The sequence below is a fragment of the Aythya marila genome, assembly GCF_965140915.1.
Source record: "Aythya marila genome assembly, chromosome: 2".
In the NCBI taxonomy this organism is placed as follows: Eukaryota; Metazoa; Chordata; class Aves; order Anseriformes; family Anatidae; genus Aythya; species Aythya marila.
Window position 1 is genome coordinate 41,962,599 of NC_139043.1, and position 23,055 is coordinate 41,985,653.

The window sequence follows — 23,055 nt, forward strand, 5'->3', positions numbered from 1 at the left end:
CAATTTTTAGTGCCCTTGGGGACTCCAAAGTTTTTCCTGTGGGTCTTTAGTCTCCTAAATTTGGCAGGGTACTGACATGACACTCCATTTTCACTAAATGAATCATGTGGCAATATTTGAAGAGTAATTTTGTTTTCCCTTACATGCTTCACATGAAACAAGAGCATCATCAAGAACATCATCTCCAGTATAACCATTATGTTCACCTTCTCTGTCTCCAACCCCACACCCCCATCTTGAGGGCCAGATAATGCTTAAAGTCAACAAGGACAAGATTTGGGGTTTTTGGTAGGTGTTATTCAAGTATCTTGGTTGCAGACTAATCAAGTTTAGTGCTCCATTATTATCCCTAACTCATCCCCCTGTCAATGCACAGAAACCTCTGGTCTAAGCTTAGCTATGCTTTTGGTGTCTCCAGCCACCAATCTCACTCAAGAAATTAAGGCTTGCATGTATTTGTCCCACTCCAGTTAGCAACCTGTTTGCTTTGCAGCAAAGCCACCAGCTAACCCACTGGAATGCTAACAGCCCTCTAATGCCTTCCCATGACTTTCCCAATGTGTCAGCACCAGGCATGTTTTATGGCAGCTTCTTAGCAAAGAATCCCAGTGCAGGCCATGTTCCTCAGGGCCAAGAAGCACGAGATGAGCCCCAGAGGACCAAGCAGGACCCTTGCAATAACAGGAAGCAGTGAATTGTTTGCCTGTTTTTCTTTTTACAGTGTGACTGCTCATAGATAAGCAACATCAAGCCCAATGCTCAGATTAAGATCACAGCTGGCCACAACAGGCTTCACTGCGAAGCCATGCTTGGGTCAACCTGTGCTGAAACAAAAATACAGCCTATATGAAGAGCTGTTGTTAAAAGTAAGAGTAGTGAAGAGTCACTGCTGTTAAGATGTTTTAGCCTTCATCATGATTTTAATATCAATAGAGAGATGAGTTTGCTTATTGGCTACTTTTCTGATCACCAGCATTTGTTAGAAAAAAAATCTGTTCAACAAAAAAGCACTGTCTTAAATATAAGAAGGAATTCTGTTGGAAGTGTACTATTTTATTAACTCTTCTTAGAAAATACCCAAGGTTACATGTATAATATCCTTCCAATGACAATATGCATACAGTGCAGATTTCACTTTTCTGCTATGATTTTTCAGCAATGATTTTTCTCCATTTGAAAATCTTTCAAGGAAATTTCATTATTTCTTATTTTATTTTGTACACGGCAAGCAACAAAACTAGTCTGATGGAGGATGAGAGTGATGTCAAAGGCTACACAAAGGTATAATATTGTTACACCATAATTTCATCTTTTAATAGAGTGTTTGTGTACTGCTGAAAACAATCCACATGTGCCCTCAGTAATTCAGAACCATTTTGTAATGTCTAGTTCAAGATATTACAAAGAGAAAATGAAGTTAAATGCTTTTGATAGCAGATGGACTGTAGTTTAGCTAAAAACAACATTAAAAAAAAAAAAAAAAAAAAAAAGAAGAAATAGGAATTATCTACATTAGACTACCCTGAAACCAAGAGAGCTCCAGAGAACACAGCGGAGGTGTGAGACAGTGCATAGCATACAGATTCATTCTACTCTCCCCCCCAGTACTGGTAATGCTAGGTCAAATCCTCTCTCTTTCACCAAGATGTTTTTCCTGCCACCCTATTTTTGTTAATGATTAATGAATTTTAAAGCAGCTTCACACAATCAGCAACATGTTTATAACCCCTGATCTGTAACAGAGTATTTTAGCATTCATAGAAAAAAGAATCTGAATATTTCAAAAGTCTTTTCCCTCACTTGCCCAGAATCCTGAGTTCAGAATGTCTCTTGGCAATGTCTAAGGCAAGATTGAGGCTTTGGACACCACTGCTTTGTGGCAAAGAATGCTTATGAAGAAAAAGGAATCATACAATGAATAAGTAAACAGTATAGTAAAGTACGTATATAACTTAATTTCAAGCATCTGATCAGGGTTCTTTGTATATTCAGTGGAGAGATGAATGCTCCTCGAGCAATGGTGATTTAGATGTCAGGGGAAGTGACTCCTTCCATCGTTTATTCACTACTGAGACTAAGCTCTGTAGTATTTTGTGTAAACTCAGGTGAGCTGAAGAAAACAACAGCTGAAGAAAATAAAATAATATGAAGAAAATAAAGTAATATGCAGATTGAAGAGATATAGGCTCCATTCCTGTTTCTGTAACAAGTCCCCAACATGATTTGAGTTTGAATGTAGACTTTGCTTCAGTTCTACCTGTTCATTAAAGGAGAATGCTGCTTTTCCTTTCTACACCTTGACAGGTGTTGCAAAAGAATAAGCCACAGCTACTACTGTGATAAGGGTTGTATTGGTACCTAGAAAAAACTGCTCCAGGGAGTGCAGGAGAAGCATAAATGTGTCATCCCTTGCAAAAATTGGATATATTTGCTGATCAGTTTGTAATTACTCTGCCTCCTGTGTTTACTCATCTGTTTCAGGATGGATGCCTTTCTGTGGAAGTTAGCCTTTTTCATTGGATACGAGAGACTTAGTACTGAGGGCTCAAGAGAAATGATGCCTTCAGGCTGTTACGGGAGATGGAATTGTACTAAAGCACATACACGCTTATCAAATCTCTCTATAGGATTGTAGGATGTCTTGTGTAATATAACTGTGCTACATGTAATGGATATGCACAGGTGACAAAGAGGTAAACCCAGACCAGAAGAGGTTTCTGTCCAAATGAAATATTCTGCCCTTTTGCACAAATAGAGAACCAAAGTACAAGGATGCTAAGTGACTTGCCCAAATGTGCACAAGAAACCTCTGGGAGACCAAGAAAGTGAACCCAGATCTTCTAAGTTAGTCCTCTTTGAGTGTTGTAACCGCAACCCTCTCCTTCCTCCCCATCTTTTTGCTCAGTCTAGTTTCTCTTTTGATTCTTTGCAAATTTAGTCCTCCTCTCTCTTTTACAAGAAATCTTTTTTTTTTTTTTTTTAAAGTAACTGATGTGTAAAGATGTCTTCTCCACTGACTGTATTCCTGCTCTCAACAAACCATATCTACATCATTACTTACTTCTTAATTACTTTCTATACTAGAGAAGATGTATCTTATAAGTCTTTGCTCTGCACTTCCCAGCTCTGCCTGCTCTGTTATCAGGTTATAAATTAATGTGATATTCTGAATTTTCCTGGAACAGCTTTCCTTCTCAGAAGAATCTGTGAAACCCATATGTTAGTGCACAGGGAATGGCAATTCCCCACAAAAAGAGCAATTCCTTAGAGGTCAGCTACCCAGTGGAAGACAGGCACATCTTGTTTAACATTTTTAATGTGATGGGGGGTGCATACTCAACTGAAACATTAAGAATACTAGATTCTTTCTTCAGTGTCTAGGGACCTGACTGTAACTCTTAGTCACACTGGTGAACACTGAGTCACTCAAGGATGCTCTTCTACTCAAACTACGTATTACTCACATAGGTGCTCCCCAACATGAGTAAGGACTGGAAATTTGTATCTTAAGTGTTAATGACTAGGAATTAATCTAAGCATGGTCTTACTGTATCTCGGATCTGTTCTGAAAAAGCTCATGTCTGAACACAAACAAGCAATTCTTACGTCAAAGTGCTTGTTCTTTTTAACTTCACTTTATTTCAGAGTCCATGGGGGTTAAGTGAAGCACTGAACTCATATACAGTTATAATTAAAATCCTCTTGGGTTATTCCTCAAGAACTGTTGTCATAGGTGAACCATGTGACAGCAGCTAAAGAAACCAAATTTCTTGGCTTGTTTGGGACTTTTTTTTTTTTCCCCCCATTTTCTTTGCTTGGAACTCTGAACTTCTTTGCAGAAGTCCAATAAATAAAAAATATATTTTACAATGCAGAGAAAATGGAAATTAAACATGAACAGCCTGTAGATGTGGGTGAGCTTGAAGGAATATTTTCAAGTTAAAAAACGAAAAAGAAGAGCTCATTTCAGCAGTGGAGCTACCACATGACTCAGTTCAAAGAGCCACATCAATGGCTTATGATAGGTCCATATACTACAAACTTTCACACCCATGCCTGTGAATGCACGTGTACTTGACTGCTTAAACTCAAGTGCATGGTCAGCCAGTGTGAGCTGGAACAAGAGAAAATATGACTATGAGACCATTACAACAGGTAGCCTATCAGCAGCTTTGGTTTTGGTTGACATTCCCCCTAGGGGAAGAGGAAGATGGGATAATCCAGTAAAGAAAGATTCCACTGCAAGAAACCAGCTACATACAAGATCATTTGCATTTAAAGCTTGGCTTTTGTTCAATGTCAGAGGGATTAGCAGTCCCCATACATCCTCACGTGTCTGCTTCATTCCTCCTCCTTCCACTTCTCTCTCCTAAAAATATTCTTAGTAACTGACACTATTTGGCTTCTCTGTTAGCAGAGTCAATAGACAAGCTGACAATTAGATTGAATAGAATTACTTTCTGTTTACACTAGATAAACTAGCCAGTGCTAACAACAGGTGTCCACGGTGCCTGTAGATGGGAAAAAGCTCGTGCTAGCGCAAAAACCCCAAGAAGCTCTGCTAAGCCCTTTTGTTTCAAACATGCAGCATAGGCAGAAGCTGGTGTGGCCAAATTGGCATTAGCCAAATGTGACCAACCTCAGTAACATGGTGAGACTGTTCACCTGTGCTGGGCACCTTGATGTTTCAGGTTTACTGCATGAATAAGTAAGAATACTCTTATCAGCTCACACCTAAATCCACTGAGCCCAGTGTCCCCTTTCCAACAGTGGCCAACAGTGCTTACCTAACGCAGCGTACAAGCATCACAAGACAGCCATCCTTTGTCCAACCTGCAGTGCAGCGACTCTCTGAGCCGGAGGGGATGTCTTTGAATTTTAGTAAAGTGCTATTTACAGGTAGAGGTAAGGCACTACATGTTTTTGAATGCAAATTAAATGATTTGGGGATGCAAGTAGAGAAAATGAGAAGTTATTGTGCTAAAAAAAAATCTAGCATTATCATATATAATTCCTCTCAGACAGCACCTAGATGCTAGTTTAGATGTGCTGTTTTGTAGAAATGCAGATGGATAGGCTCACCTGAAAGAGAGCACTTACGGGATGGGCAAAGCAAATGGGGTAGAAAAAGAGAGATCTTATCTGTCCACCTGCTTATTTAAAGGCAACTAATGAATTTCAGTCTCCTGAACTGTCCACCTAGGCATTTGTAACACACTGACATCAATAGCACCTGACTGCAATTCAAGGGAGTTCAAATGCTACAGTGCAGGTGTTATAGGCCTGGCATTTTCCTTGCTCAACACAGCTCGTCCCCTCTCCACCTTAGATCCTAGTACTGCTGGGAGCAGCTTAACTCTCACAAGGGTCAGGTTGGTCCCCTGCAAGTCTACAGGGCTGGGAACTGAACAGGGCTTGGCTCTCCAACCTTGTGCTGCTCACTCTGGGTTAACGCTTGGAGTAAGTAGCATGATTCTTTCCTCCCTAGCACTTTGGTGACACTTGTGTAGCTTATCGTGCCAATAAAGCCTCGTTTTAACTGAGCTGAAATCACACTAACAAGATGCAAAGGAAAAAGTTAATATTAACTGTAGCAAAGAGACTTCAGAAGGAGAGAGAAAGAGGGAGAAATTTGCTTTTCAAAATTGTACATTACACCTAATTGCATGAAATTTTAACTGCTACCTCTGGCAGGGGTACAGCTGTGTTCCTAATGATGAGCATTCTGTGGGTAAAAATGAACACGGGATAAGAGAAAATGGGATCTACAGAACATGAGCATGAAAACGTAGAACAGAAAGAATAACTCAGTGCCTTGACGTAGCATTGACAAAACCAGCTGTGGACCAGCCTTACTTGACTTGCGATTCCGGTTATTAGATAGCTTAAATTTGCAACCTGCTCCTCCATGAAGACATGCCAGGGCTTGTAGCTTTACTAATTAAATATATTCGGTGAAGGTTTCTGATATGATAATCAACGTCAGAACGGCAGCTTTAGCATTTAAGCCATCTTAATGAGGTGTTAGAACCTGACCCTTTGAGGTGAATGGGGAAAGTCTGTACGCAGGGCTATTGTCCCTGTCTGGCTCTCCTCGCGAAACAACACCGCCTTTTCCCAGTGATTACCTTAACGGCCAGGTGGATAACAAGTTGAATTCCTAGGTTGTTTTTTTTTTTTTTTTTTTTTTTGGTTTACACCCTCTTCATTTTCAAATGCTAGGAAACGTAAAGACAATGAGAAAAAAAATAGTTGGACATCGGCGGTACAGGGCGAGGGAAAAAGTCTCCTCAAATCATCAATTTATGCACCTCCGATTTTGCTTGTAGGTTACGTGAAGATTCAGTCTATTTAGAAACTGGGGGAGTAAACGGATAGTGTGTTTTAATAGCTCCTCATTACCGTTGCTTTTGTGCGGAACAAAACGCTTTCTTCTCAAAACGATGGCCTATCAGGCGCTCAGGTGTGATTAATCAGCTCGTATTTGCACAGGGCTTTGAAGACAGAAGAGGCTGTAGTGATGCTACGGGTTATTATTGCCGATGTAAAACTCCACGAATTCCATTTCCTCACTAAGCCAGGCCTGCAAACAACTGTCACCAAACAAACAATCGAAGGCATAAGTACATCACTTCATTCCCCTCAAAGAAATATTAACTTCAAAGCCAAGTTAGGACCATTTAAATGCAAGTAACTCTAAAAGGGCCAGGAAGCTGACCAGGAAACGATGGTACAGTCACACGCCAAAGGACTGCAGCATACAAGCAGCAGCCAAGAAACTATGCATACGTTGTTTTTCCACCAGAAGCACTGAAAAGAGACTTACCTGCTTGTGCAGCTCCATAGCAGTAAGCACAAGGAGAGTTTCAGAGGAATGAAGGCTCTCTCATTTTTCCAGGAGATCATGCCAGCCAACTCCAAAGGGCAAATACCCACCCCTGTTTCAGATAAAGCTTTTCTCACTGTTCTCCAGGTGTTCGCCTGCACCACTTTCATTGTAGCCAAAGGCCAACATCTCCACCTGAAGAATTTTAACCATTTAGCAAATCTAGGCACCCACCTGAAGTCTACAGAAGAAATGAATAACTTCATTTGCAATCTAAGCAGAACCAGTATTTCACTTTCTTATAGTTGTGTATTTGGCTTAATTGTCCTATTAGTGTACTTAGTGTACAAATTGCCACCAATCGAAACACAAAAGGCAACTTTGGATATGGCTTGCCCTCACAGAGAAAGAACTGCTTTGATGTTAGACATACATTTTGTTTAGCATTAGTCAAAAATATTTATTGGTACCCTTTGCCCAGCGAACAATTAGGTGTCAGGATGTACAAAATATTAAATCTCCCAGACTAATAGTTCTTTTTACAACTACTTTTTTATATATAATGAATTATCTGAGTTAAAGAAAGCAGTTGAGTACCAAAAAAGGACTTATGTGCTACCCTTTGGAAGGAAGAAAAGGAGTTCATACTGATTTTTTCAGATCACTGAAGGCCTCCGTAAGAGATTTCTGCTTGTTTTGTGCAAGCAAAAGAACAGCTGACTCACAGGTTTACCTGTGTACTTTACAAATTGCTCTTGAAGGAAGCTCTACTGAACTCTTTGGTCCTTATCTTGTGTATTACGAAACCAGATCTCCTTACCCAAACTTGGTCTGACTGAAGTCATCAAGACTATTTAACCCTTTATCAGACACAGATCACTCGGTGATTTATTTTCAACATGAGGAGCCTGTTTCTCTGGCATCTGACCCTAATTCCAGATTTCTCTCTACAGTCTCAGGTTCTGATGAAAATAATCATAACCGTAACTGTGCGATTATTTGAGTGGGTTTAGTACAAATACAACTGTTTTATGCTTGACTTACAGGACGGGTTGGGAGAGATTAGGTTCACTTTCTTTTTGTAAATCAGATATATTTGATATGAAAACGGGAAAGAAATGGAAGAAAGAAGAGTAACTGATGTAATACAGATAGTGCTTTACAACTGCTAACGACAATTAGATACTTCTTTAAATGAGGTGAGAAGGCATTTCAAAAGCATTTTCCTCCTAATTTTCCTTCCTGCTAAGGAATGGTTATTTGCCCTGCTGCAGCCACATCCCTGCCAAAGAAACAGAGGCTCCGATGCAAGAATGACTGTCAGTGAACAATTCAAGTCTGTCTTGCCTAAGAACGTCCGTCCAGTGAGAACTAATAAGACATCCAGGTCTGAGTATCATCTCAAGGAACCTGTACAATGTTTGTTGCAGAAGAAGGGTTCCCCAGAGAAAGTGTGCCAGGAGTGTGGTTCATTCCAGGATGTGTTGCATTCCAACCTTGAGGTTTGACAGGCCCTTGTGAGGACAACATCCACCTCTTTGCACCTCTACTTCCTGTATCCTCCCGTTATGTGGTTTTACAGAGCTCTAAGACAAAGAAAAACCTATCACAAAGACAACTTTACAGCAATCTAAATAGCCCAGACAATCCTAGAAGACTCCAGAAGCAGAGACTTGAAAACAAAAAAGAAAAAGAAGAATAAGAATGAAAGACCTTTCCTTCAACTTTACAGATCAATTTCTTTTATTTTGCTAAATTGGAGCAGAGTGGAAGAAAGATAAAGGATGCTTTGCACGTTTGTTTCAATGTGACAAAATATCCTCTCATTTTTCTCCCAGTTATTGTGGTTGCTGTAGTGGTTAGCTCATTACACTGACACCAGAAACAATATTTTTCATCTACTGATTTATAGCTTCCATCTTTTCTTATTTACAGCCCATTGCTTCAGAAAGGTCTAGCTGAGGATGTAGCTGTGGTTCTTCACATCACATGTCTAGCTGGGAAAGTGTGAGACACCAGGTGTGCTCAGCTAACAGGCCCAACACCTAAAATGGCTTTCCTGCTCTACCTGCTCCCATGGACACCTATGGGTTGAGGATATTCAGTCAAGAGGAATGTGCTTTTCTGATGAAAACCTGTATTTTAACACTTTTATGGAAGCCAGTGCAGATGCTGTCGGAAGAGGCAGCAGCAGTGAGTAACTTTCAGGCTGACAAAAAGCCCAAAACCGAGGTGCCAACCACCCAGCTACCACTGAAGGGAGCTGCCGAGGGTTGATGGTGAGGTGAAGAGGGGGAACGTGGGAGTTTGTTCAGTTTTGACAAAGGTGGGCTTGAATTACCCTGGAAATCGTGACTCAGATGTTTTCGTGGCCACAGCTTGCATTACTCCCAGGAAACTCTCTGATGCTGAAGTCACAGTTTAGTTACATCAGTGACTCAGAAGTGTGAAGATTCATATTTTAGCACTTGGCAATCCGAGGCAGCATTAAACCATTTAAAAATGAATGCTGATGAAAATGAAGAACTTATGAGAGCTGCTTGACCATGGGTGTGCATTAGAATCATAATTTGAGACGAATGGTTTAATTGTTCTCTGCCACTTATTTTGGTTAATAGTTCAGGAATAAAATAAGCCTACTGTTATAAGAAAGACATTTGTTTAATCCTGTCAGGAGAACCAAAATTCATTTTCGCTTTGCCTTATGTGTTAGTGTATAACTGAAAGAGGAATCGTGTCTTTGAACAATCCTGCACACTGGTCTGCTTTTCCTGAGCTAATAGGAGGATCCCAGTTTTCCTAACTTTTGCCAAAAATAGCATTTCTTATCTCTTTCAGCAGACTTTTTTGAGGCAGCACCAGCCTTCTATATTTCTACAGCACACAACACAAACAAGTTCTGCCCCAATCACTTTTCAAAATGAAAACATAAGAATTATTTGTAGCACCAGATTTCTAAATGTTGTAATTTTATAATAGCTCTGGTATTGTTGGCTGAACTGAAGTTATTTTAAAGTATTAGTTTTGCAAGTCTTGTGATTAAATGGAGATTTTGGTCTCCTTTTGCTCTTTTTAATTAAATAACTTTTCTAGGTTTTGTAAATATAGCTTGAAAAAAATTAATGTTAAAAGCTTTTTTTAAAAACAAAAAAACAAAAAGCACAGGGAAAGACTCCTCCTTGGTTTGTAAATATGTTTGTGTTTATGTGTTGAGGGGGAAATGTCTGCCTTTATATATGCAAAATGTTTTGACATTGAACTCAATATCCTTTGTCAATTGTTTTTGAGCCAGTGGCTGAAAACACTGAATACCAATAAAAAAAAAAATTGTTTTCTTCTTCAGTGGCTCATTAGTGGGAACTAAGTTAAAGCAATCATAATTTATGAAGAATTGTCCATTTACCTGGTGCTTTGCAATAGATTAAGCATGATCCATAAGACTCATCTTTTTGCCTTGAGGCATTAAGTTCTAACGCATTTTAGTAACTGAGAGAACGTATCACAAAGTGGCATATGGCCTTTCAGCTGGGATGATCTATGGTGACACACTTGAAACGAGCAAAGAGAGCTTCAGGTTCATCTGTGACTACTGCAGCTTTTCTGAATTGGACATAAGTAGCTGAATGGAATAAACCAGTCTCTAATTTACAGTGATGGTAGTGAGATGAATTCCCAATAAAATCGGTGATGTTAAACAAGAAGAGCAGATCCAATTGTTCCACTGGTGGTTGTGCTGGAGTGAGAGGTGAAAAAAGAACCAGAAATGTCTTTCTTCAAAATGGGGGCTTTTCCATTATCCTCTCTTAATGCTGCAGGTCCTCAAAGCCATTGAAATCTCTGTACAAGCAAAACACTGAGTAAGATTGGGTAAAATCAGATTGCAGTTGGGGATGGAAGCCAGAGAGTCCTGTATGGTGGTTTCTGGAGCCAGGGGTGCAAGTCCCAGAGGCAAGGCCATCCCAATGAGGTTTTCAGTGATAGGCTTTCCCCACTACTGTGTAGTCTCACATGGCTCTGCTGGCCACACGAAGCTGGTGGAAGATGGTCCCACCCACGTCCAACCCCACTCCTAATGACGTATTGTCATCTTCATGCTGTAGTTCAGCAGCTATCACACATGCCTTATCTTTATCACCGTGTACAGGGCAGCACTGCAAAGTAGATCAGTAAAATTATCCCAACTAAAAATAAAAGTATTTGGTTTGCTTTTCACCTGGATCCTATGTGAGCGTGGCAGCACAGTAGGGGGATTACAGAAGCACAAAGATGGGAACAGGCTCCAGGAACCAAAAGGAGTTGGAACTTTTAAAGCTGGTCACGACACCACAAACAACATCTTGTGAAGCCACAGCCAGGATCTACATGAAGGTTCTGTATTTGCGTCTTTACAAATTTCCATAACCTAGGAAAGTCTTTGATGTCAGCTTTGTTATTGGTAATAACGAGTGCTCTGTGCCAAACCTGCACGTGCCACTTCAGAAATGTATGCCTAAGAAGAAAAGTTCTTAATTTGATTATTCAAGCAGGCTTGAGACTGGTTTACAGTCTCTTACATCAAGATCCCAAACATCTCCTGTCAGAAAAGATATCCTCACTTATGCCCCATAGCTACTGCCAACAGGATCAGAAATGCTGCTTTTAATTAAAAATGCTATTTCTAAATACAGTTTGCAGTGTATATTCTTGGTGAGAAGCACTTCTCACCTTGTGAACTTTCAGGCTGCTATACTGCTGATCAAAAGATTGCAGCCTTTCTCTGATGTCTTGTCTACACAGGCTAAGCAAAAGTGTTTTGGTTTCCACTGAAAGGTTTTGCTGGTATAGCTTTGCTGGCTAGGAGTTGAAAACCCATGCTGTCAAAGGGTAAAACTCCTAACCCTTTGCTATTGTAGCTTATTTATTTCAATGTACAGCCACACTCACAAAGGAGCAATCTTTGCAAACATTATCCACACATTATCTATCTTCCATGTTTGAAAACTGACAGTAAAACCTGCACTCTTTACACGTTGTGTGGCTATAGGAGAAACCTAGTAGCAGATTCATTCATGACCTCAAAGAAAATTATTTTAATCTTATTTTAAGATTATTTTAATCTTAAAAAAGTATATATATATAAAATATATATAATTATTTTAATTATTTTAATATTGTTTTAAGTATGGGTCACCACTCAGGTCCCCAGACCAAACTCATTGTCTCTGTTGTCCATGGAAGATTTACAAAAAGGCTGTTTTGCAAAAGCATTTTGCTAATATAATCTGAGTTTCCACAGAGGGTTTATTGTACACTTCCACCAATTAGTATTTTCAATGGTAGACAAGCTCAAGAATCTTGACAGAGGTCCTGGCTTGGACCTAACAACAACTGGCCTGGATTTTTCTTGTCCTGCATATAGTCACTTGCACCTGTTACACCTGTGGGTGTGAAACACTACCACATGAGAGCAGTCACGTTTTACACCCTCCTTCACTTACTTTAAATTGTTGTAAATAAATATATTTTTCAAGAAAATAGACCCAACATGCTTTGGACTAAAACATGAAGATTAAGGTACATTATTGCATGGCCAGGTTCGAAGTATTCTTTCAAGTCAAATCAACAAAAATTTTTCTCCATAGATTTTCCAGGATTCTGCTATTTATACAGTAACCCTGTAGCAGAGAAGCTGTACAAGTAAAAAGCAAAATCTGGTCACTAGTGATTTTTTCCCAGGGACATATCTTAGCTGCAGAATTAACACATGCTCTCTAATTTGATGTGTGTCCCCTGCAATACAGCTCCTACCTCATTCCACTTGGAGTAGTTCAGTCCAGCCACCCTGGCCTGCCTTAGGGTATGAAATCCTGAGTGAAACTCTCAGTGGAGGGCTCTTAACCCCTTCATTTTGCAGTGGTTGTGAACATGAAACCGTTCAACGTGGCCAGTAGTTCTCCATCTTCCACAGTCCTGTGATGAGATAAGAGGGAAGATAAGTCCTGTCTAAGACTAGGAAAGGATCACAGAGCATTCAAGCTTACCACACTCGTAAATATCAAGAGACAAGTCCTCAGAAGCCCTTGCAATGCACACAGTGACTGTGTGTGGCTTTGCACTGTGACTGCTCACCCCCTAAAACAGCTTAAACTCAGATGTTCATCCACATCATCAATGCTGCTGCAGGTCCGTTCCCATACTGATTGGCAGGAAGGCAGAAGAGGTAACGCTGACCGCACCAGGCCTGTCACACCTAGCCGTTCTCACTGGGGCCAGGGTGGAGCTGGTACAGCACGGGAAGAGAATGTTATATATGAGAAACCTTAGAAAGCAAGCAAAACAGAAGCGTAAAAGGAGTCCTCTTATCCATAAGAAACTGAATCATCATAATAGAAGTAGTTTCAGTGTTTGTGACTGTACTGCAACACTTGTCACATTTGCTAGTTTTCTAAAAGGCTGCACTCTCCATTTTCTTCTCAAAGAAGCCAAAAGAAAGGAACAGCTTTCATGTAAAAAACACAAAAATTATCTCTGTGGTTGCAGGGAAAACTGTGAGAGCGCAACCCACAGTGGTTCAAAAACCAGAAAGCAAATCACATCCGTACATCATTGCCTGAAAAAAACATGTAGTTTTATAACAATCTCACGACTCTGGGAGAGTCTTACAGTCTTTTGAGTGCTGGGCACTGGCAAGACACCGGTTCCACTACAGCTTTGCTCAACAGTGTGAACTTGCCTGTGGTCCTTACTTCTGAGTGTGTGCGCCACCAGCAACATATAATTCCCGACATTGCCAAGCACCTTTTCCCTTTTCCACAATGCTGCTTTTCTTATCTTTTTCAGTCAGCTTGTAACTTAAAGCAAACAATAAGATCCTCATAAGCACTGTAGACCTTTCCCAAGAGCAGGCTATCAGTTTGCATGAAAGCAAAAAAAAGCAGGAGGACTCATCAAATTGTCATCGCATCTGTACAAAGCTTTAAAAAAAAAAAAAAAGTGTGTTTTTTCTTTTTCTTCCCCTTCCTTTTATTTTTCATGGAGGTTTTCCCTGAAGCCTCAGCTCTCATACACAGTTCAGCTGTTGCTGTGTTTCTTATGGAGGCCCTGTGGATTACAGGGGTCCCTTTCTTGCTGAGACTCTCTGACACTGGTAAAAAGAGAGAAAGCTTCCAAATGTTACTGCATGCTGCATTATTTCTCTTTTTCTCATCTCTCATGTGTTTTCAGTTATGTGTGTATGTTGTTTCTTTGATACTCTTCTAAAAGCTTTTAAACTTCTCAAGCTTTCAGTCAAGCACAGAGCCGAACATTGTACAGACCCACATTCTGACAGATCCAAAAGAAAAGGGACAGAGCCATTTGTAGCAATCAGGAACCCACGTGCGTGGGCATGCACACAGACACACAGAGAGCTATGGGAAGCTTTGCAGGAGGAAAGACTGCACGATGGACTCATGCAAGCTGATTTTTTTTGCAAACATACAATGCCTTTCCTGCAACTTTGGTTTCACAGTTTGTCACTTCTAATATTAGTAAATGACCAGAGAAATACAATACAGCAACCAGTGTTTTTGAGAAGAGAATATTTGGATTTCTATGCATATATCACGAGGAACTAATCTACATGAATCCCAACCCTTTTCTATGGGAGTAGGCACTGCTGTCCATCAAATGAACTGTGGTGTGTGCTTATTGTAGTAACATCGTATTTTTCTGCCAACAGCCTGTCATTTCTTTTTCTTCCTACTTTGCAGACGGCTAGTACAGAAATCTGCAATTCAGAGACTGTCCTAGATTCATCTACTGCTGCACTGTTAAATCACACATTTGATGAAAAAAGACAGTCTAAGTGTTCAGTTCGGTTATGAAGACTCAGACACTAGATCCAGCTGTTCTCATGCAGCACGTTTTGATAGATGATACAAATTTCAGACAAAAAAATACCCCATCTCCCAGTGCTGCAGTGCATTTGACTGGAAACGTTTTTTAAAATCATAACTTTTTAATTAAAGAAGTGACCCAAAACTTTAAAATATGAAACTTGCCTTGAGAGATCTGGGAAGTGTCTGCCCCTCTTCTGCAGTCCAAGGATGGACCACATGCCCACATCTTCCTTTGTTGCCAGCAGTAGTTGAAGGTCTTATCCCAGCAGCAGTTTTCATGGAGCAGCTCACACTCATCACAGTCACAGAGAGACTGGGGCTGCACTGTGTGTCTCTCAGAACTATTCTGGAATAAACACTGTGAAAATTAACACCTCTATAACCTTTTCTAGAGCATATTTTCCCAAGTTGCAGGCATTTGTTTTACCTTTTCCTTCTATCGCAACCAGCCACTGCTCCTCCCAATCTACAGAAATATAATAGGTGCAGGGAAAATAAAGTGTCTGTGCAGATCTTGTCATTACCTCTCTCATTTCATTGAGACAACAGACAGCACAAAAAAAAAAAAAAAAATCCAAATTAGAGCCTTAGTTAACCACATACATGTTTGATTGGGAATGATTCAGGGAGGGTGTTTGATTAGCAGCTTAGAAATGGCAACACATCATTTGTACTAAACAGCACTATTTTGTTTCCCCCTCCAAGCAAGTTTAGGAAACCCCTCGAGCAAAATTTTGCTGAAACCCTTTACACACAGTGGTCCCAACCTGTCCAGAAAGTCCCGACTGGATTACACTGATGTGATCAACTCAGTCCTTATGGGTGTCACTGCCAGCAGAGATATTGCACCCCCGCCTGCCCTGGGAGGACCGATAGCCAAAACAGCTCTGAGGGAGATGCCAATTACCAATTAAACTCCCTCTTATCTTCCTGAGAAGTCAGAAGCTGGAGGCCCTGGCTGCTGCTTTGACTCCTGGTTTCCTCTGAGTTTTTCCACTGAGTGCTTGCAGCTTTTTTTAAGTTCCCATTTGCTCCAGAAGCAGAGTGTCGAATGCAGCACTGCCTGCAGCAGAGACATGCACTCGGCTACAGCAGAGGTGAGCCTGAAGGAGCCTGGCCCTGCCTGGCAGCGGACCCCAGGAGCACTCAGTGCTGTAATAAATAATGCAGGGCAAGTGTAGAGGAGGCATGAGACGTGGGAAATGTGATATCTCAGTTCTGAGGCCCAGGTGGACCAAGTTGGCAGTCTTGGATAGAAACAGAATAAGTGTGAGAAATCACTCATCCTTAATAAATACTAGTTTCATAGGCCTTGCTGGTTGTGAGAAGCATTCAGCTTCAGCAAGTCATTGAAAACAAAATGTGCATTTTTTCACTTCAGAGGATTTAGGATTTGATTAAGTATAGAAAGAGGGAGCTCAGCGAGTAAAAGGACTAGATTCTCACTTCAGGGAATTCAGGTCAAGCCCTCTGTGAAACGAGTTCACATCTCAGCTCGGCATCTCCAGCAGATACTAGCTCACATCACAAAACCACTGTAAAGGATTTGGCACAGTATGACCCGTCTTAGGATCCCCACTTAGAAATGTGGGAAGGAAGGGATGAGGCTTGGCCTGCATTAGTGCAGGACTATGTTGTTTCTCAGCTGCAGAGAGCAAGCCTGAGGACCTCTGGATGGGAAGGCTTGGATCGTCTAACCTGGAATCATATCTGTAAGGTGGAGACCGTTCAGGTTTTATTTTATACTTGAACTCAAATCCTTGTCCATCTCTCTGGAGATGGCAGCACTGAAGAGTATGAGGAGGACTGAAACACGCTGTGTGGGGTTGTCTCTCTGAGAAAAGATCTGCACACACAGGAAAACAACTCAATATGTGTGAAGCTGTAGCCACACTGACCTGCTGTGGACTGTGTCCAACTAACTTGCTGTTGGCTGTGTCAGGTCCTCTTGCTGCAGCGTGGCAGAGAGACTACTCTGCAGCTCCCAGCTGAGCTCCCCAGCGTTTAGAAAACCTCACACACCACGCTGAAGCTACAGCTACGTGCAGCACCTGGAAAAGCAAAGGAATAACAAAGGCAAATCAACAAAACCTGTGAAGGGAGCCTACCTACATGAAAATTTGTAAGTTATGTAAATCTTTAGTTCTCAGGGGAGAATTGAAGCACAGCAAAAAAGGCCACCACATCAGAGAATGGGAATGCTCTCCTGACTTCCCTCACCATCTCTATGTATTCCAGGTGTATTCATGGGGGACCTGGGCAAAACTAGTTTTTCCTTCTCTCTCAAAGGCCATTTAACCTGCCTCTCCTCCCAGTCTCTTCAGGGTGTAGCAGGCTAGTGGCAGCTGCATCCTAGCTTTACCTGGGAGCAACTGGAATTACCATGAGAACAGAATTGCTCACGGTGCGTGGCGAAATTCACTCTTGGGCAAGATGTGATGTGTTACAACCAAAAATGTCAACAACAGGATCTGAAGATGCTAATTAGTCTCCTTGGCATCCTCCCCACACCTGGTGTTTTAGGGCTATTCAACAATGCAAACTTACACAAAATTATCAACTTTGGGTTAAATTCATCCCTTTTATTGTATTTCTAACTTGAAATAGTGTAATTCTCTGTTCAAAAGCTCATTTATGTAAAACTCTAAACTTTATTAGTTAAACTAAACTGATTAAACTTATTACCACTAGGGATAATTTTAATGAGGCACATTCCAAACCATTGAAAAATAAGATGTAACACTTAAACACCATTCTAAAGTAAAGCAAAGCAAACTGTAGCTTTAAGAAAGCAGAACTCCATATTCTCTCTCTTTTGAAAACTACCCATATTTGGTATACTAATACAATTGAAGAAAAATATTCCAACACTAAATTCCTTTCAATGCATTAAATAAAATGTTCTTTACTATGGGCCTGACTCGGAAAGATATTATAAGAATATCCCTACGTTTAACTACAAGAACAGTGTCAATCAGTGTATGTTCATGTGAATAAACATTAATAAATAAGCTCTTTTACAGTTCTTCTTTGAAAAACATATTTACCATTCTGATACAAAAGCAGATAGCACCTCTAGTAGCAAATTATTGTCATTGAAATTCATTTTCTATTTTCTGTAGAGCTGCAGAATGATTTGTTGGCTTGACAGGATATTTTCCCCTTGCAACTTGCTTGTTTAATCCTATCCATTATTCTAAGGCCTGGCTTTAAATAGAATTTATACTCATTCACCCCTATAGATGCATCTGTGATTGGATTTTAAAGTTGTGCTACCATGACTGCACAGATGAACTAAGGATGCATTTGTACACATGGCCAGTTTGACACATTTGGCAATTTTACAGTTGGTCATTTTCACAGTGCCATGAGGAATACAAGAAAACCAGACATGCAATTGCTATGGACTAACTATCTCACATATGAAAGACTGTGAATTTGGATGTTTGGGATTATTGCTTTATTAAAAAATAACAATTAATTTGCTCCATGGTGAAAATAATGAAGCACCTTTTTTTTTTCTTCTATGTAATAAGAGTTTTCTCAAACTTTATTCCTTGGTCACCTCTGAAGGTCACCATCTTAAACTTTGTTGACTAAAATATCTCATTGAATTTTTCTGTTCAGGATGCAAAGCAGAGTGGTGTGTTCATTAGAAAAATTGTGTGTGGAATTTCCATATGGAGCCATGGTACTGGCTCTGAGCTCCAGTACCTCCTAATTTTGGCTTTCAATATTTCAATATCTTCCTTTGCAACTGTGAACATGTTTACAGCTGTGAGGACGTGCAGATGCCCTCTAGTGGCATGTTTCTATGAATTTTGTGCTGCCATGCCCTAAAGACATTACCAAATAGAAGACCAAGTGCCTCCCTCTGCAATGCCATGCACATGAGAGCCAAAAACCACTACAGACAGAAAAGAAAGAGGGTGGCATATATCGCTTGAACTGCATAAAGCAAGGTTGAGGCATGACATGAAACCAGAGAACCCTGCTCCAGACATTCTGCCCTTTCAAACCAGTAGGCATCGTGATATAAAAAGAACATCCAACATGACCAAATATGACATCATCTTTAGATCCTCAGAAAAGGATGAATTTTCCTGTCAGCCTCAATCTTTGTTGACAAACATTTGCCTTCTTTGCCTAGCCATTCCCTTCCAACATTGACCTCTTTCCATTGACAGGTTCTCCAAGAGAAGCAACCACCGACAGTGGAGGCTCATCAGCTGCCAGAATATACTGACTTTGCCAAGAATTGGGAACAAGTCGTTTTCCCCTGTGAAAGAGCCAGGTCTGAGGAGATCTTCAACTAATGCCAACTAGTCAAAACATTAGCAATGGAAAAGAAGGGAACTTGATGGAAAATTTTCAACATGCCCTTGTTATAGGTCAGCCCCTGTGTGGGATTATTGTCTGTCTCTATTTTCCTGTAGAGCAGCTGGGGAATATTATAATCAAAGCTAAGTACAGGCAATGAATTTATCTGTTCCAAGCAGCACAGAGCAGACTGTAGTTTACAGTTCTAGACACAGAGTCATATCTGATGTGTTCATCCAGTATTTAACTTATCATCGCTCCATGATAGTGGATAGAAGTGAAAAAATCCAGTCCTCCTCACTTCACCTACTGCATGCAGGTGCCACTCACAAGACCATGTTCAGGAAGCAGCTTTTTTTGTGCTTACAGAGGAACCACTATAGTCACGAAATGTGTTAATTACAATTTTTAGCAACTTTGGTAAAAAAAAAAAAAAAAAAAAAAAAAAAAAAAACATAAAAATACCAGTCTATCTTTGTCTGATCCTGTCTCATCACTTTTTTTTTTTTTTTTTTCTGATCCTGTCTCGTCTGTCCAACCATAGTGAGATGTTCTCTTGCAAGTATATATGTAGCAGTTTAAGAAGTTATTCTTCAGATGAACCTGACTCAACTTGCACTGTGAAACAGAAGAGGAACATTAGTGTAGTTGCTTATTCAAATTCTGCACAGGGTTTTAATGTATGGATGGTGTGGTGATGTTACCTCAGGTGGCTTTGCAAGAGCACCCTTAAGTATGGTCTTAGACTATAAACTTTATCAATTCTTGGAAGATATAACTAGATTGGCAGTTTAGATTACATTTTTAAACTGAGGTTGTTTGTTCCCAATGTATTTGGAAGAGCTAAACGCTGCACTTTTTTCTCCCAGGACACAATCTTTTCTGGAGCACTTACAGTAAATGTAAAGAGAGCCACTAACATTTCAATTCTGGATTGAGGATCAGAGGTCTCTGCAGCCTAGCATATTGTTTCATTATCAGTCAATCAGCCAAGCCGTTTAAGCGAGGAATGTAAAATCTTTTATAGATAAACACTAAAGGTTTGTGCAGCACCTAGCTCAATGATTGGGGCCACCAGCTTTATCAAACAATAAGAATTATTGCAGTAGTCACAGGAGTGTGTGTGAGGTGTATCAAAACCTGAATACACCTCTGAGGAGCTTTTGTCAGGGTGCGGACATAGGATCAATATAAACAATACTAATAATTTGCAAATGATATTTCCTTTGAAAACAACATCTGACTCTTAAAGAGAATTGAGAAAATGCTGTGCTCCCGATACCCTCAAGCCTTAAAATCCATGTCCTTGGCAATTTGGTTGGATGTCATGTGGAGGGAGGAGAACCTACATGGATTTAAGATTTGCTCTGTCTCTTTCTGGGAATGAATCATTACAGATGACCAACACATGGAGAGGGAAGGGCAGGGGCCCCCGACCTGTCAGACACTCAAGGAACAGTGTTATGAAAGTAGACATCTTATAAATAATTATAAAAAAAATCTGTTCCACTCTTTCACACTGACCCCAGATGGGTAAGCCAGCCCCTTAAAGATGGTCTTTCTCTGCTCAGTCAAAAATGGTATGAAAATGTAGCATTTGACAAAGAGTCTGCATACATTTGTAAAGTATATTTTTCAAGCCTGACCCAAAGTAGGTGCTTAATAAGGTCTTTGTGTATCTAAGCTTCAAGCTACTAGCCAGCAATCATTATCATACAGAAAGGTCATTAGTTCTTTTACATTCTGCCTTTTATAACTATTTCTGAAGCAGCTGATTTTTGAGAAAGGAGCAAAAAGGAAAACCACACAAGTGCTAATTACAGCAGGGCAAGAAGCTTTGCCATAAACAGACTTTTAACATTAGTTGTGACTTCTACCAAACAGGCTGTGTTTGTATAGTTCTAACTGAAAATCCAACTTTCAGTATTTGATGTATAATTTCAGAAAGTGTTCAGTAAATCTCCGTCTCACTGCCAACAACAGACATCACGACTACTCATGACACAAAGCATGAGAATTCTCATGGAGGAAAATGGGTGTCGTGATCATCTGCCTGCATGGTGTCAAAAGAACCTACTGCATTTCTTTATTCTGATATTTGTTTTATAAAGCTGCTTTTGCCTGTAAACCCTTTTTCTCATCTTCATCCCTACCCAGACCTTCTCTAGCTACCTCACACACATCTCTCATGCTTTCAGTACATGTACCAGCCTCAACAACTGGAACTGAATCCAGTCCAAGAAATTCTTGCCTTCTACTGGGTCCCATGCCACTACTCATGGAGCAGTGCTGCATACCCTCTACCAAATAAAAACAAAGCATTTTCAACCATGGCATGGCTTATCTTGAAGCACTAATGCAGCACTGCTTGGCTCTAGCTCCAGAGGAGCAGTCTGCAGAAAGGTGGCCTCAAGGACAAAAGTCAGGACTGGTTAATAGCAAGTAGGATTTTCCCTGCTTCACATTTGGCTCCCGGGCTTTTAGACAAGGCACTGAACTTGCAGAAATGCAGACAACTTATTTTAAGCAGTTCCTTTTCCTTGGTCTCCAACTGGGTATAGCTACAAGCAAGATACAGGGTTATGAAGGGATAGCTGTGCTGCATTTAAACATGTTAACTTAGGCACCAGTAGCTGTGTAAGCACAGCAGCATGCAGCTCAATGCAGGGCTAATTTGCCCTGCTGCTTGTTTAACACCAGCTTGAATAATTCCACAGTGATTTGCAGTAGCCATACCCAATTTCCACATCAGTTTCAGACAGCTATAGCTTTCCCTCCTGTAATTGAGTTACATACCCCCCTTGTGCACTTGCAGCTTTAATGGCTATAGGCTCTGATCTATGGTAAATTGCTCAGGCTGGATGCAGAAGGGGATTACAATTTCTGTTCTTGGGTCAGTTTAGGGCCTGCCAATAAGAGAGAGATAAATCATCAACATTAATCTAATTAGCAAGTAGAACTGTTGCATATCAATTACTAAAGAGAAGGCTTGTGTTTAATTCTGTGCCAATGTGGATCTATCTGCAGTATCCGGACTGTGTACCACTCTCACACCAGGATCAGCAGAAGTCAGGGCACAGAGCACCCAGTGTGTGCTTTCTTCCTCTGGCCTTTTGTGCAAGCGTTTTTGGGAGTCAACCCCCTATATCCCTATTGTTTCACTCACACAAACAAATCCCCACACCTTCAATGTCAACCTCCTTACTCCCATATGTAGTTCCTCTAAGTTGCTCAGACAAGAAAGACGAGTAAGAACTGTGCTTCAACTTGCTAAGTAAAGGAAAATAATAAAATAAAATAAAATAAAATAAAATAAAATAAAATAAAATAAAATAAAATAAAATAAAATAAAATAAATAAAATAAAATAAGAGTTACTCTGTCTATTAGACAGCTCAGGACCAGGACAATGGGAAAGGCTGTGTCTGGCAGCAGGCTGTATATGCGGTTTATGAAATTGTTCTTATTCCAGTCAGCCTTAGGAACACAAGAGACTGGGAGGGAAGAGTAATAACTCCTAAAGAGAACGATCACTACAAAAATAATCAAGAAGAGCAAACTGACTCAGATTGAAAAGTCAGAATGAGGCAGTGCTCAGAAGAGCAAAGCTGCCACAGAGCCCATCAAGCGACTAACGCAACCACATGTCAGAGCCAGAGGCAACTCCACGGCCACCAACACAACTGACTGCCTGAGGACTCACACAAGGAGCCAGATGCTGTGTCTGGGAACCCATCTTCCACAGGTCGGCATCGAGATCCCAGGACTGTCATCTTGAGAAGAGGAAGAGCAAGTACAATATGGCAACATAAAACAAAGGTCGACCTGGACTGGGTTAGGTTTTGTTTGTTTGTTTTTAATGCAGGGAGTTATATATAAAACACCTATTTTTCACATACTTTTGCCTTCCTGCATGTCTGGCTTTGCTTATAACAACAAAAAGAAGAGGCACTCTGCAAATATTAAGAATGGGCCCCAATTGCATGTTTCCCAGCACTATTGCCTCAGGCTTGGGAACCCAAGGAAACCATCCCCACATTCTCCTTTGCAA